Source organism: Phaethon aethereus (assembly GCF_964289735.1).
Source record: "Phaethon aethereus genome assembly, chromosome: Z".
In the NCBI taxonomy this organism is placed as follows: Eukaryota; Metazoa; Chordata; class Aves; order Phaethontiformes; family Phaethontidae; genus Phaethon; species Phaethon aethereus.
The window spans coordinates 45710691-45728246 of NC_138577.1; positions in this window are offsets into that span (position 1 = coordinate 45710691).

The window sequence follows — 17556 nt, forward strand, 5'->3', positions numbered from 1 at the left end:
AAGTACGTGATCCAGCAAAGCACAAATAGTCCAGCTGACCCCTCATTAAAATAAATCACATGCTGTAAATGGGAACTATAAAGTGCTCCTCTGCCTAAAAGGTGTGGAATGCTCTCAAAGGAAATTATTATTATTTTACAGTTTTCGGTTACTATTTTGTCAGGCTTAGACAGACTTAGCCTAAAATCCTGGCAAAAATCTATCTCTAGTCAATAAAACATTTTGTGAAATGTTCCCTGCACTCCAGAGAAATACAGCTGTTAAGTAATTTGGAATGTAATTTTTAGCTTTAAAATACTAGATAAATTAAGGACTTCAATTTATGATTTTATACATTTTTGTCACTACGTTTCCCTTACACAATTGTAAAACTACAAAGAGTAGCAAAGTGGTATCAGCTTCAGATTCTAACAAAATCTAGTGTTTTAGTGAAGCAGAATTAATTTAACAAGAGAGTTCTTTTTGTTCCATGGTTTCCCATGGAACTGCCCATCAAATTTTTCTACCCAAAGGGTATCATGAAGCCCTTCTGGGGCTAGTGAAGGGTTGTTCAGCCATGAAAACAGACAAAATTATCTTGCTTACACATACCAGCTCTCTGTTCATAGGAGTCAGGACATTTGGCTTTTTTTTCAGCGTTGACTGAACTGGAACAGCCTCATGGGGTCTGAATGTGTCTCACTAGACAGACAGGGAGTTCCCACTGAAGTCAACGCGCTCACCTTGTTTGCTTTTGTGGCTGCAGGTTTATGAGTTGACGTTTGTCAGTAATCCTTACCCTGCCCACACTCTTATTCACTCTATTGTGTGTATCTCTTGTGATAGTCATTACCTTAAACTGCTAAGCAGAGGGCATAGACTTTGGATGGATAGCTCACATTTTTTTTTCTTTTTCCTCTGAGATTTTATGTCATCTTTTCCCAAACTTTTCTATGTAACCCTGTTTTTATATGATTGGGTATTTGACTCTCCTGCTGCATCTTTGTTTTCTTTGAAAGCTTATGTTTCTACCTATGTGATACAAGTAAATAATAAGTAACATTGAAAACAAATGGAAATCTTCACATTAGCATTCAGTTTTGGATCAAGTCATGTGAAAATCTTGCAATATTTGCCAATGCAATGCCTGTGTGGGCCAGATTTCTGCCTTCCTGTGCAGAAGGTAATCCCTTTTGTGGGGTTCAGTGGATGTCATTGTCTTTGGCATCTCCCTTATTTCCACTGTTACAGAATTTTTGTCACAGAAACCTCAGGCATTGACATCAAGTACAGTGTGTCATTTAGCACTGCCATGGCATAGGTATATCCTGCAAAACAGATGATGCCTGCAGTGTTAGACAATGCCACACAACCAGTGCTTGCTTGGCAGGCCATGGTTCAGTCAAATGGTCTTAACACAACAGTGCAGAGATAACAAATAAAAGATGATTTATTTGATGAGACTTAAGAGTGAGTTGTGAGGGCAGAATTTCCAGCAGGCAACAGCAAAATAGTGCTTTGTTGTGAAATTACATGCCTATTCTGAGAAGGATCTGTACCTTCAAATCCAGCTCTAAATTAAATGAATATGCAAAAGCAAAGCACTGTTTCTGTGGTCTAGTAGTGTGGGTACGGTACAGGAGGATTTTTAAATTCATGAGTAAGACACCAAAGCTACAGATATACCCCACATGCAATTTTCAGTCTATCTGTTTTACTTCACTGTGCCATGAAACACACAAGCTAGCTGGAGCATCTGTTTGGTTGAAGTGGCAGAACAGAATACAAAATTATGCTCGGGAACTTCAGGGAGGCCTGAGATAACACATGAACAATAAGAGATTTATTATATCACTACTAAAGTGTCCTATTGTACTGAGTGGGGAAAGGTGGGGTTTGATGCTGTTATAAACATAGAGGTTAAATGGAACAGATTAGAAGAGTCAGGGAAACCGAAAATGGGAGGTATGGTACCACATGACATCAAGACCTAGCTTTGCCCCAGGAAGCAAAAGAGCAGAGGAGCTGAGCTGGCCAGTGGGATAAGCTAGAGAACTCTTAAATGCTATTTGAATGCATGTGGTCTCTGCAAGTAACTTTGCAGATTGTGCAGAAGTCCAGAAATGCTGCCCTCCAGGCGGATCCCATACCTGAAATAACAGCCCTCTTCCCATCACTCTCTCTATATATTTTAGGAATCTTACATACATATTAAAAGAAGACTTTTTGCTTGGAATAGCCAGCATTTAAAAGTTAGGATGTAGAACATAAACTGGAACAATTATTCAGTATTTTGCTTCTCCTCGTTATTGTATGTGGCCTTGGGCACATATTTACAAATCAATGCACACTATTCAGACCTTACTCTGAAGGCAGAGTATTTCTTTTCTATAGTTCTTGCACATATTAAGTAATCTTCCCAATATTATGGATGCTTAAGGGAGTGAATGGATCTCTCTGTGGTTGCAGTAACTCTTCTACTTACTTTTGTCTGCTTTACACGTCAACACTTGACACCATTTGGACAGCAATTTAGCACAAACTCTGCAGTTTACTTGGAAAGTAGAGTATAAGTAGAATAGAACTAGTAATATAGAAACATCTCATTGAAAACAGTATTACACACAGGTATTATACCAGCCACAGCACCATGAAAATAAGTTAATTAAACCTACTGCAATTTCTCCACTCGCTGACACAAACTTTACCACCTCTGCAAGTCAACATCTATCTCAAAGCATCACAACCCCAATTTGGTGCTCCACCTCTTCCTCTTTTACCTGTACCCGTTCATGAACCTTGCCATCTCCCTACCATCAGGAAGAGAAGCACAGTGGGTGCAGGCAGGTGAAGGGCGTGGTGAGAAGGTGGCATGCAGAGTGGACTGGCTCTAGTGGTAGTCATTCTTCCCTCCCACTGTTTCTCTTCTCTGCTTTTCTCCTACTGTTCCTTCATTTGAACTTTTTATGACTTTGATGGCGTTTTCAGCTGTTTACCCAGTTATACCCAGGCATGCACCTCGTGCGAAGCGTATAGGATAGGTGCACATACTCAAATGCCAAGTCTGGGCAGATTTTAGGCCATTGTTACATACTCTCATTCCCCGCTGTCAAATTTTTAGTACTACTGAATGTGACTCACTCTTATTCTCTTCAACTGAAAAATCAGGGTAATGTATTTAGTAATAAGCACCATGTAGGCTGTACTTCTCAGATATATTGCATCATTATAACCTCTGAAGGGGAAAAGGTATAATCTATATCTTTAAAAACTTAGTCCAAGGCAAAGAAATCAAGCAGCTTCTATAATAGTGCAAAGGAACACAATTTTATGCTTCGACTTTATAAAAAAATGACACACAAAGTGACATAAAAGCTCTTTGTCAAAGCAGAGGTACATTTAAAACCCAAAAATATCTCTCAGGATACACAGAAATTTTTCATTCAACTCAAATGTTAGCAGTTGGAACACTGAGGTTATGAAAGACTTTCATGGTTTTATTGATTTCTTTAATGGACTTCAGACCATGACTGAGGCAGAAACCATACAGATGAAGCATCTTCAGCCTGCAGGAGAGAAAATAGACCATTAAGAATAGTGAAGTACCCAACATGCTTTTACAGAAATTACTTACTGGCAGCAAAGTAGGTATGAACATCTGACAGCCTTTTTAGAAGCTTGTCTGTATGATCAACAGAATAGCCAGGGAGATGCTGAAATGACCAATAACAACTGGTGCGCCTAGTTTGAAGGTGTTAGCAGTCATCCCCATGCTGCTTTAACAAGAGTACTTTAACACCAGAAATAATAAATAAAGACTGTTCTAAAGAGATATTGTCATGTTGCCAGTTCTCAAAATCTGTAGTGGTTTTGAATAACAGCAGCAGCTAGCAATAAATGCTTATGAATTTAATCTTTTGCAGGAAGGCTTTCATGATGATTTTCATGATATCTTCTTTTTTTTTTTTTTATTCTGTCCTATTTTTCAGGTGCTAGGAATCCTGAGAAATATCTTGCTTTTTAATGAACAACAATAGAAATGCAAGATTGGCTGAGTGAAATGCAAAAGTCGTCACTGAATCCTAAATTCCACCTTCAGGTATGGAAGTAACACTTCCTCAGAAACAAAGGGGCAAATGACACTGTTTGACATGGAAAGATCCACAAGCATCCTCAGAAAATAGAGGCTTTTCTTCCTTTGTCTTTTCTGTCCCACTAGGCTCAAAGAAATCAAAGCTGCTAGACCCAGTCTGTCGTTTTCTTGTGGTAAGGCTGGATTACTACAACAAGCAGTAATTGCATTGCTTTGTGGAGAGAAAACCTGACCACTGCTTAATTTCTTACTATGTTTTTCTCCACAGCTGTAAAAAAAATTAACCTAAAGCAAAATTCTCTGAGTCCATTCATGAAAAGAACTGAAAAGAAAAAGAGTTGTTCTGGGCAGAGAGAAATAGCATGTCAACGGAAAAGTCATTTATTATGTTAGATTATTACATGCTGCTCAGTATTAAGAGTTTGAATTTCACCATGGACTAAATATTCCTTCGTGCGTGGTCACAGATGGTGAAATCCATTTTGATCAGCCTCCCAAGTTTCCTACAGAAGCCATGAAGAGAGTCACTCGTAGTGCTGTAATGGACAGAACAGTCTAAACAGATAAGCAAAATAAGCTTTCTAGGTTAAGACAGTACCTTTTTTTAACTGAAAAAACCAGCTGTCAGGTACATAAGCCTTTCTTGTGTTTGAAAGTCTATATACATTTTCCAATTCTAATAGTCAAAATCAAATTACACCTAATGATGAACCTTCTCTGTTCTTGGAGAAATGGGCATCTCAAAATGCAATTCCCTATGTGCAAAGCTAGTTAATGATGAGCAATAGTGAAGAAAGGTGATAGATGTGTCGTTTTCGGGATGAACAATGTTAGGTGAAATGGACATATCTCATTCCAGTTAGGATTAGCTTTGAGCTTTTTCTGCAAAATGGTGCCAAAGTTCTTTCAAAAACACAGCAAGGTCCAGGTTTTCCTTGCAAACAGAAAGGTCACTGTTTCATCCTCTTCCTACCTCCTTTTCTTGCTCAACGTGTTGGAACATTTCCTCAGAAGTAACAGAAGCAAGTTTAATTCACTGCCCTGCCTGAGGCAAATTCAGGTTACCTTTCTTTTTCCTCAGTCAAGTGTCCTAACCACAAAGCTACTGGGGACAGTGACAGAGTTGAGAAGCATCCAGCTCCTCAAAGCCACTGCTCCAGTTATCGTTTCTGGATTTTACGTCCATTATAACTGGATTAAAAAGTCTCTGGAGCAGATGCTGTATACCAACTTTCCCTATGCCAGTGAATCACCCATCCATCCTTCTCTCTATCCATCTTCTCTTGATCCATCTTCTCTCCCCTTCTCTCTTCTAACCCTCTCTGTTTGGCTCAAAAGATCTTAGATTATTTTCACAGATTCTGGCTAAATGGTATATATGCATTCACTTAAGCAACTGTAAGACAGCCTGAAGGACAGAGTTTCTTACATGGACCAAGAATCTGGATCTCTTCAGACAGAGGGGAAGACTGAATACATCTCCCAGGCTGTGTGTAATGCTCTTACCTTCACGTTGCTCCATAAAGATGACACACACAATCAGTACTTCTTTCTACTTTATATTGGGCAAAAGTGGCTGCCCCTGTTCTGTTGTGTGAAACCTCTCCTGTTCATATTAGGCAAACTGTGTGTATTGACATCAGAGCAGGCCTTAAAGAATGAGGGAAGACTGTCTTGTTTCTGGATCCCAAGAGGATTTTGGCTGCTGAGCTGCTCAGTGCCCATAGGGCTATGGGACATGCCCACAACTTCAGGCTTCTGGTCAGTTTTCCTGGGAAAAACAGGACTGGTCGCTGCCCCTTTGAAGCAGTTTTGGCTGGTGTCTCTCAGTCCCCTTGACTGCAACTAGGAGTTTCAAAAGTGCCAAATCTCAGGCAAAGGCACTGAAACTTAACACCTACACTCTTAAATTGTTTAGAACAATCCCCTGGCACTGGATGCAGGACAAGTAGCAACTCCAAAATGATTTCTCTGTCATAATGAACACTGTTTGGGAGACAGTACAAGCCAGTTTTAATGTGGCCACCCTGTTTTGGAAGGTAAGTCCAGTTTAATAATAGTGGACAATGCCATGCGCACTGGCCTCAGTGGCAGAGAACTGTTTTGGTGTTTTTAATTTACTGGGGTAGAAAAATAGCTTGTGTAGGCCTCTTTATTTATAAAAGGTCAGAATAACACTAGAGGTGATAATCTTGTTAGAATTTACTTCCTGAATACACAGTACTTTGAAAATAGTTCAAATTTAAGTGCTGAATACTTGTGAACACAACTAATTTGACTTTTCTCTACCTAAGCAAGGTTAATTCGGTATCATGTGAGAAATAAATTAATTCAAAAATATTAAAAAATTATTTATGGCAATGTACAACCAAACAGCATTGCAATAAAAGAATGGATAGCTGGACAAGAAGTTATAGTAAAGCATCCTTCAAGGATCTTCTAAATAGGAAAGTGTTAAAGGAAATTCAGGGGATTTTTAAACCAAAGGAGATTAAAGGTTACATGACTCAGAGCTGAAAAGTAAAACAAACAGTGAAAGAATCACGAAGGTATAAAGCCACGCTAATTCTTCTGGAATGTAAGAGAATATTTTCTGTGCTTGTTAATCTTGAATAAGAGTGAGATTTTGTCGTAGCCTTAGAAAAAAGACTTGAAAAAAAACCTGCCAGAGTTTCTACCAATTTAAGAGATCCTCTTTTCTCATCATACAAATTACAGAAAAGACAATGCATCTCAGCAACGTAGTATAAAATCAGAAAGGAAAAAAAAAAAAAATTTCTATTGGATGCTTCCTCCTCTAAAAGGTCACTAAAACTAGGTCCCTTCTCATCAGCCTCCAAGGCATAAAGAAAAATAATGATGTTATTATGAGCCCAAATCCAATAACAGACTTAATATACCCTTTAGATATGTGTATTATCGTGCAGACCTTCAAAATTTACACAACTGGAGATTACAAAAATAAATATTTCCAATGTGTTCTTTTTCTACACGTGAAACTTCTTCCACAGATTGTACTGTATGAACCTTTGCTCACAAACCTTTTACAAAATGAGTATACTGATGTTCATGTATTAGTAAACTTCAAGTAAATACTCAAGAACAGCTCTGGAAAGTTAATTCTGTGTATGTAAAATTGGTGTTTTCAGTGGCAGGCTGATCCTCCTCCTAAAGCACCTGACAACTGAAATCCAGAGAAAACAAATGCCACTCACTTGGCTGCATTAAGTTAGGCTTTAGCTCTGATGAGGTCTAAGTGCCTTAGCCGACTACACTACAGGGCTCAGAGCTGTTGGATGTATTCATATTGTATTTCATACCACTTTATAGTTATGTGGCAGTGAACATAATGTGCTCTGCTGACTGCTGGCATTTTTTTTTAGCACATTTGGGTCATCACATTCACCCATGTGATCAGGGAGGAAAAGCATATCATGTATCTTTGTCTTCAGCAGAAATGAGGACAGTTCTAGTTTCAAATAGTCATCATGAAATTATGAACTTCAAGCTAAAACTGAAGATGACCCTGCGGATAATTTTGAATAAATGGATTTGATAAAAAAAAAAGATAAACTGTTCAAAGCAATCCAGAGCAACAGAAAAAGTTTTGCTCTTAATTAACAAACTGTTTTTTAAATGATTCATTGCAACGGTGTCAAAGATGTGTATAATGATTCTTACTTTCATGATAATTTTTTTTTTAAATATGGCATTTAAATAAAATACAAACTTTGGTAACCAAATCTACTCTTCATTAATTTCTGTACTATATAGTATTAAAGATACCACCTGAAATAGCTACATCATAATGCTGTAACATACTCTGTCCTTGAGAGCTGTAATTTTGAAAAAGTGATGTACAACCTATAGAAGTAAATAGTTTCGTAGCAGGCATTATGAATTACTATAACACGAGTATAACACACTGTAGTGCAGACAAATTCCCGTAAGGGTAACACAAACTGGTTGCATTTTAAAGTTAGCTGTGAAAAGCTTTAAAAATTTATTTTGCATTTAATGGCAATAATAATTATTTCATATTTGCATTAAATTATCAGGATCTAACAGGAAATGCTGCAGCTGTAGCCAAAGACTGAAGGATATTTTTTCTGGAAAGCCAGGCCCTTACCTTTTGCAGTTACTACAGAGTTTTTTAATTGCATCCAAAGTGACTTCTCTGCAGAAACTGAGCTTCACGCATTCCAGAGTGATCTAGCAAAAGCTGGCCAACAGGCACACCCTGATTCCCACAGACAAAAAACAAGTTAGCCCTCAATTCTTCCAGATATCTTTACGAATACCTTCATGGGTTCTGTAGGCAGAGAGAGCTACGCATCACATCATTGTAAGGGCTGAGCCAGCTTCACTTTTGGAAAACCATAAATAAACATTAAACGCAGAATCTTGGTAATGTTGATGAAGGCTGAATTTCATTTTCCATGCTTTAGAAAAATAGAAGGAAGGGAAATTATGTATAAGCAGGGAAAGGAAATACCTCTGGAAATAATAGCAGGATTTGTAAAAATTTTTAACTAAAGGTGAATTTTAATCATGTAAGATGTGAATTTTAATCACTTTCAAGGTTAGGAAGAGACGCTTTGTCCACATGTCCAACTTAAATAGCTTGGTTTACTCTTCTGTGTGTCACAGCTCTGTCCTGGAGGCTATAATTCAGCTACCTTTGCTAGTAAGTTATTAGACCATTTCTTGGCACAAATTTGGCCTGTTCTAACTAGCACTCTCTGAACAATTCCCAGGCAGCTAGAACGGTTCAGAAACTGTTCCCAAAACGGGGTGTGCATGCAATCGGACTGCACAGACACGTGCCATGCCACGTGGATTTGTTTCAGTACCCTGGAATACTCCCAGGCACACTCTTTGATTTGCTAGTACAGATGTAAGAGCTATTGCTTTTCTCACAGGGCACTAGGGTGCCAGTTAATTCTGAGGAAGAATTGTTGAGTGGCACATTTCTGGAAAGCGATGTAAAAATATATAAATATATCAATGACTAGGACAAAGAAAAGGAAGCCCCTCTTCCTTTACTGTTCCTATTTACTATAACGGCAAGCAGTGGTAAGTGTTTCTCACACTTGCTCCATGGCAACTGTATGGTTTTGGTAACTGAACTTGAACCAGCCTATATAAATGGAAGATGATTCACAGGTCCATCAAGAATCTTGCCACTACTTCATCAGGGTCAGGTTTCTGTCCAGACAGCTTAAGCAGCAAGAAATAATATTTTTTTTGAAAAACACAGATCAAAACTAATTAATACAAAGAGGCATATGTGACAATTCATTGTACCAGCTATTCCTCCAGATTTGATATCAAACTAATTAAACACAAAATGGACCAGCTGTATCTGGTAAATTTGAAGATCAAGTTTATTCCACGATATTTAAATGAAGACAGAAACACATCTATAACATGATTTTTTTTTTTGCAAAAGATTGGTGCTTTATACAATAATTTAAAAAGTGAGAGCAATTACTATAATTCAAACCACAGTATCTAAGAACTTAGGAAATGTAACTGGCAATGATGAATTTACCAGTCTGTCTCAGGTGTAACCTGCAGCTTGGATACAGTTGTCTTTCTCATTTGTGGGGTGGGTCTTGGTGGTGTAACTTTTAATTGCCCTTTTGACATACTATACTACAAAGCCTATGCATCATGCCGTAAGCTGTAAGAGCTTGTTTTCAATTAAGATGTCTATAATTAGTGCTAATTTTCAAAATACATAATTATGCCTAAGTACTTAATTTTGTTCACTTATCACAACTCAAGGAATAAGATTAGAAAGTGACAATATATCAGTTAATAACATAATTAAAAGAAAACTTGTCTGTTTTTCAACAAAAATGGGGTTGGAAAGTAATACTGTAAAGAATTCCATAGAAAATGTAAATGTAAAATTGTAACTGATAACAACTGAGAAATTAAAATCAATTCTGATGACTACATTTATTTGAATTCTTTCCATTGACAGACTGTGACTACTAATTGGGTGAACTCTGATTTAATATTTTTGTGATTAAATTATCTCTGAAAGATGCTCACTGACAGCAGCAGGATTTGATGAAGAAAAAATGATGGTTTCCAGATCAATAAGGACACCTATATGTTACATTTTTAAAATCCACAAGTCTTACTCAGCTCACAAAAGCAGAACAAGGTGGTTTGGCTGGCGAAGAAGACAGCGAGGATAGCATTTGGCTCTGGCTACATGTTCATTGCTGATAGCTAGCTCAAGGCTACATGTTCCTATTTTCTCTTTTGCATGTGGAAAGTAGGAAAATTTAAATGTATACATTTTTGAAAGAGACTGTGTATTATTATGTTGAGGGACATAAACCTTTGACTGTATTGGTTAGGCTGTAGAGAACTGGGATACTTTCTACATCCTGCTCTTTAATTAAAAATAGGCAGAAAAGATGATTGTTCTTTGGGATTGCTATTCTTCGTGCCTAAAAATCTAAAATTAGAGAGGAAGCATGCAAAAGCATAAAGCAGTCCTTTGCAGTCAAAAAGCTACACATTTTCAAGTCTGCAGGAGTACCACTTCTGCTATGATAACACTACCATAATTCAAGAGAATTATCCATGAGAAGTAATAATAAAAGGGAAAATTGCAGGCCTTGTGGTTACACTGTACCTTTCAAAAAATGCATGTATTCCGTAAAGTTCACTATTATAAATGCTAGCTTCAGAACTAATGGTAAGCATACAACAGACAGCATGTGGCACTTAGCATTCTTAGTGAATTATTCTTTACCTTGAGAGGGAATAAAAGTAATTTCCTAAATACAGACACAAATCTTACCAAAAAGTGCAATGTGTCTAAGAATCTGTTTTACAGAAACGAATTCCAGCTACTTGCTCGCAGCAGTACTGAACATACAACTGAGAACAAGAACAAATGAAAGCAGATAGTGAGATACAGGTAAAATCTACAAATGTGGCAACTAAGGTGAGGCCATGACAAAACCCGATGGTGTATGTGCTGAATAAGCAGGGCCACATAAAGCAATTACAAAAAATCAAAAGGTATTAAGGATGACCCCCAGAAGACATTTATATTGAGCTGCGTAAGTCCAAATATGAACGATCCTAGGCCCAGCTCCAATAAAAACGTTTTGAAATGTCTAAATGCTCCAAACATCACAGCAGTTTAAATTCTGCCTTAATGACTTCCACAGGAGAGTAGGAGGGCTGCAGAAGGTGGAAGGGAGGGCCCACTTCTCCACATGGATGAGGAAAGAAGAGAGTCGGCTTTGCCCGGTACCTGATGAAGCAACGTCACAGAAAGCTGAAACAGAGAGGAAAACAAGGAGAAAGCTACAGCTGTCAGTATTTGAGCCCTTGTCAAATGCAATGAAGTTATATTCCACTTTCCATTCCAGGCACGTGGTCACGTCAAAATCCACCTCCCAAGATTATACATTATCTGCATGAGAAGATTACTGCTAAGCATCTCTTTTTTTTGAATCTCTTGAATGGTTAGAATCATTGCTTGATAAAATATAGCGAAATCACTTTTCTGCTATATTTAAAATAAATAATAAATTTCTTTCTCTTTAAATGTCAAACTACAGCAGCCTATCCTTGCAAAACAAATTGGTGTAATTATTTTAGAGTTGGAGTATTCATGCAATCTAACTAATTTGTAAGTGATACAGCATAAACAGAAACACCTTTGGTCTGAATCTCGCAAATACAGAGAGTCTTCCTTGGAGTCAGCAAAGAAAAAGGCAGTCACAGACATGAAGGTCCCTTAAAATGATCTTGTTAATTCATTACACACATCAAGCTAAGTATAATTACAAAGAAAGCCCAACCCACGTAGTCAACTCAAATGCACTTTAATTCATTTTCATCACAGAAAAAAAAATACTAAGTTCAGGATCAAGTGAAAAGTTCACGTTGTTACCTATAACCAGAATACAACAAAAAGAAATAAAGTGGTTATTCTTATAGCACTGAACTCTATTAAAGAAACATAAGAGGTAACAAAAATATGTTTCTATAGGTGCCTACAAAACACGGTCTGGAATCCTAATCCATTCAGGATGGGAAACTGAAAATGCACTAAAAAGCACTTTCACTCTTTTACCTACTTTGCTCTCTGTATTTTAATTAGCAGGCGCTTAGCCTTTTAAAAGATGGAATAATGATGAAAATAAAGTATACTCATTGTACCTGTCAGCAACTATTCTCTCAACATGAAGCTCTGAAGCCTGTAACACAAATCAACTGCATCAGAGAAGATGATCTTTAAAATGTAAATAATCCTCTCATCAAAAATAGATTCGATTTGTTACATTCAGAATACTAAGATCCAGAACTGTAAACAAGTAGACTCATAACAAGTGTAAGTCACTGCCTTTTTCTCTTCAAATCTATAAGCAGAGTAGCTTTTTACTACTGAAAAATAGAAATCTAAAGTCCAGTATGAGATACATGTTTTCAATTGTTAAAAAAAAAAAAAGGAACTGCCGTGGTGGGGTAAATATTATATGCAAACAATTATTTTTCTAGACTTTCTAAATAGGAATACAGTTGCAAGAAATCTAATCAGAAGTGGTGTGGGGAAAAACATTTGCCTTATAATGACTGAGGGAACTCGCTGTGGACTGGGCTGTAATGCAGTAATAGATAACATGGAACTATTGTTATGAAGGTGAAAAAATCCCTTGAAAAGGAGATTATTTTCTTAGGGTTCAAAGTCAAACTCAAGGTCTATCATGAGGAGAATAACAAGGATCATAGCCTGGGAAACATCACCCTATTCTAAAGGTCTTGGAAAAAAAATAAGGTTGTCCATGAGAAGGAGACAAAGGTACAGCAATACTCAGTATATGAGGCTCTTGGACAGATGTAGGGAATAACCCATTGATCACAAGAAAAATCATTCTAGCAGTAAGTGATATATTGCAGCTGGACATTAGAACTTAACACGAAAAAGCTGGAAGGGCTACGTCAGGACCATCTATCCCAGTATCCTACCTCTGACTTCCCAACAGCACCTGGGCAGGAAAGAGTGTACAACCAGGTCATACACGGATGGTATTTCCCCCTTCATGGTCTCCCAGTCTGCAAGCATCTGCAACCCTAAGCGTGCATAGACTCCACAACTGAGGAGTTTTAAAAAGGGATTAAAAGACACCTCCCTAAAGATGAATCTAGGTCTGATATTCTGCCTGGGGCAGAGGCCCCTTCAATACCTGTTTTTTGTGATTCTACAAAAGGGAAAAGGTAAAACACAGCAATATGACAGGGAAAACACGGAGAGGGGGATTTAAGTAGATAAAGAATACCTGAATTGTAAGAACTTTACAGCCAGCATTTCAGGGTAGAGCCCTCTTTCTCAGTGCCTCAGGAAAGGAAGAGGGAAATACCAGCCATGCTGGCAGGTTCCCCCAGCACTGCGAGTCCAAACCAAAGCACGCCCGTCAGACTCCAGCTCTCAAACCCAGGAGTTATAACCAGGCTTTAAATTATGCTTTAACAGAGCTGTGTTGCAACTCTGATATCTGTTCCGGAGCATGTCACGGAATTTTGCTTGCATGCCTCCTCTGAAGAGGCTGAGCCTCAGTTCTGCTAATCTGCAGAGATCTCCCAAGCAGAGCCTTGCCAATGCGAGCAGGTTTCGGATCTCACGTGCTAGTCATCTAGAGCGTGTTTGTTTTGCACCCTTTGTGTTGCAGTTACCTGTATCTTACGTATATCGACAGACACAGACACAAACACACGCTGAAGATGCTATTTGTCCTAGTTACAAATCCTTCTGGTCAAACATCAAGTACACCGACAGCAATTGGCAGTTGGACTAAATGGTCACTGTAGGTCCCTTGCCACTGAAATAAAGATGCTAATCTAGTCTAGATTCTATTCTAACAATTACCTTCCCCCCTACCCCCAACAAATCTTTAAAATAACCACTTAGAGGTTGTTTTTTTAAATATAAAATCTGAAGAAATCTCACATCATTTGTAAGATTCAAACCCAACTCCAACGCCGAAAAAACCTGCAAAAACTTTTCTGGTCCAGGAACTGATCCAATAAAATTTACCTCTTTCAACCAGAACTCTCACTGAGTTTAGAGGCAGCCATCATCCAAAAGAGAAATTGAAGCACATAATCATCAAATAGTCTGTACCAAACACACTACAAAAATTCCCTGAAACCCATCTGTATCGGAACCACTTATTTTCATTCATTTCTGTGACAAATTTTGTGTGTATGTGGCATTCATGTACACATACATACCCACATATATACACATGCATTTACATGTACATAAACATATAGAATGGGTTCAGATGAGATCAGAGAAATTGCAGCTCAGAGTAAAAAACCACATGCATATATACTTTCCATACTACACTATCTTAATATTCACTGAAACTTGAACTAACAGTGTTCCGGTCATCACAGATACATGTAGATAATAAATTCTGAATGAAATTTGTGAATGTTGTGTCTGAATGAGAATGTCAATTATGCTGACATATCTGACTATTTGAAATGTCACCTACATTTAGGTAGTACAAAACCAACACATGCACAGACCGTTGTTCTGAAAGACAATTGTTTAAGGAAAATGATCACGTGTTATATGGATCATATGCTGGCTGCTGTCTTCTGGTTTCGTGTTCGCTAGACATTTAAGATTTTTCATTTTGTTTAAGAAGAAAATTATAAGATGCTTGATTTTTCAACACCTTTGAATATTTCTCTGAAATGAAAATGTGATTTTAAAAGTCACTATTTTAAAAAAACATTAAATATGTAATAGTTATAATATGAAAATAAAAAAGGACAAAACATTTTTGAGATTTCCAGAAAGAAAACACTTCCAATAGACAGAACACCTATTTTCCTGTTACTATACATATAGATCAGAGGAATAAGAAAAAGAATATTGGAATCACTGCCTACAACCATTGGAAAAGAAATGAAATGGTTGATGTGTGTGTAAAATGTTTGTTACTGATTCATATTTAAAGAAAAAAATCTCCTGAATTAATGATCAGAGATTTCCGTGTGCTCTGAGTCCTCCAGGGAATCCAGTGACTAGCCAGGCTTCATCCTTTCCTGTGAGCAAATATTGGCAAAGACAAAACCTTTCTTCTGTAATCATCTATATTCTTAATAAGAAATTACTATCAGTTATTTTAGCCAAGAGTAACAGTTAGTTTACACTTTGAGAAGTATTTCTCTCCCTTATTATAAAAGTAATATTAGCCTCTCCTTTAATATCTGGGATGAGATATTTGTACCTCATAGGCTATCACAAATAAAAATCATGGACATTTGCTAACACTCTTTACAAACATAGAAAACTTTTATGTAGAGATATATGTGTAAATTTTTATATATATATAAATGATTATTGACATTTTTCCTATTCTCTATCCTCTAACAGACAAACATAAATATTAAATCAGTTTTTCTAAGAGGGATTACATACCTAGAGAAATGTTTCAAAATCACATTTGTGTTAAATTTCTACATACAGTAGTTCATCTGTCTTATGAAAAAACATAAAATATACAGAGGAATAATAATGTATTTTGATTCAACTCCATACATTATAAACTAAGAAGTATTTCATATATATGAAGATTTTACCAAGACAATATATGGCAGGTGGAACTTTAATTTTAATTTTTAAATAGGAAATAAATTAATGCAGTAATAACCGTATGGATAGCAAGTGCAATAAACTTCAAACCATGTAGCATTTAAAATATTTCTTCTTCCAAGAAGAAGGAGCGTCCAAGGATGATGAAGGCATGCCAGCTGGGATTACATAGGCAGGGGAGGATAGGAGGAAAAAGACCACAGAAAAAATTTGACTCTCTGACAATTTTTCCTTCAAAGAATGAGTCTGTGCATTTGAGGAACAAAAAGTCTAACTCCTAAGGCGGTACCCCATGCACGTGCAGACTTCTGCTGTGCCCGTCGTTTGTTCCAAACAAAGGTAATGAGAAGAATGAACCATTCAAATATCTGCAGATCTCTGCACAGCAAGCGCATTCCAACCTTCATATTTGCAGCATTGTGATACACTATTTGCCTTAACCAAGTATTTCTGGCATAATCCTTACTTACAGAGGAGTGCCATCAGCAGTGTGTCATTAGCATACATCTATTCCTTAGCCAAGTCCACTGTATATTCTTTACATCGAAGGTTATGCCACATAGGCCATGTTTGAATGCCCATAATTAGCAGGAAAATACTACAAAAGAAATAAAGTTGTAGAATATTTCTTATGGCAAAAAAGACAGAAAATTAAAAAGAATACGAGTTACTTTCAGCATATTAAACCTCAGACAAGTGCCTTACCCTTTTTTGCTTGTTGCTGTAGAGCTCAGAGCACGATAATTAAGGTGGCAACAGCTGACTGCCAAAGCCTGAATTCCTGTACCAGTCACATTTTACATCCACAAATAACAAGATGCCAGTAGATATCAAAAAAAGTTATTATTTCCAAAGTATGTCTGTTATGAGTACAACAGTATGAAATTAAGAAACAGACATGTTTTCAGGGTGATCTGTATCAATTTACTGTATGTTTTAAAGAAGTATACTAGTAAGACCATGACAGAAGTTTAAGTTGATTACTCTAAAATGTATACACTCTATATTAAAATACATTAATTCTCACTTCTCCTGCTTATATTATGGCTTCAGTTTAAAATATATTTGTATAAAAGCTGTTAATGAGAAGGATTTTCACTGTATCAACAAGATAATCTCTGTAGAAGAGAAAGTTTCTCATACTAAGATGCCTCCTCTACCTTGTCCTCAGGCTTTTATATATACATCCTCACTTTTGACAAGGAAAATTTAATGATTCCCAGAGTATAAATGAACTATATGCAACCGAGAGTTACAGTTAATGTTATATAAACAAGTTGCTTCATTTGAATTCTAAATGTGAGATCCACTAACTTTGCTTGCAGTTCTCATGCCTAAGCAGCTCATGAATGTCGATCTTGCAAGACAAAAACCCACTAGTGCATGTTCATTCATGAATTATCTCACCAAAGATGGATAATAAACTAGGGAAGCTTACAACAATGTCACAACAGTATGGGATTTTAGAGCACTAATTGACCAATTAAGAGCTAAAATGGCATAATAGTTACTAAGGTATGTCTTGCGTCAGAATATATATATATCATATATATCATATACTAGAATAAAATTTAGGCCAAATCATCATATCAAATAGCACCATGAAATCCTGTTATTCTAAAGAGACTGCAAGAACATTTTCTTCCTGCTGGAGTCTGCTATCATGTTCCTGTTTGGAGGCTATAAACCTGAGCAGCATTTGTTTGCTCAAGAATTTAATGAGTGTGAGCGTGCTAGAGGGCTGTTAGGAAAGTAATGGTGTATTCTTGTTCTGATACCAATTTTCGTCAGTAACTAGCAGGCTCAGCTAAGACATTCAGCAACACAGTTAATG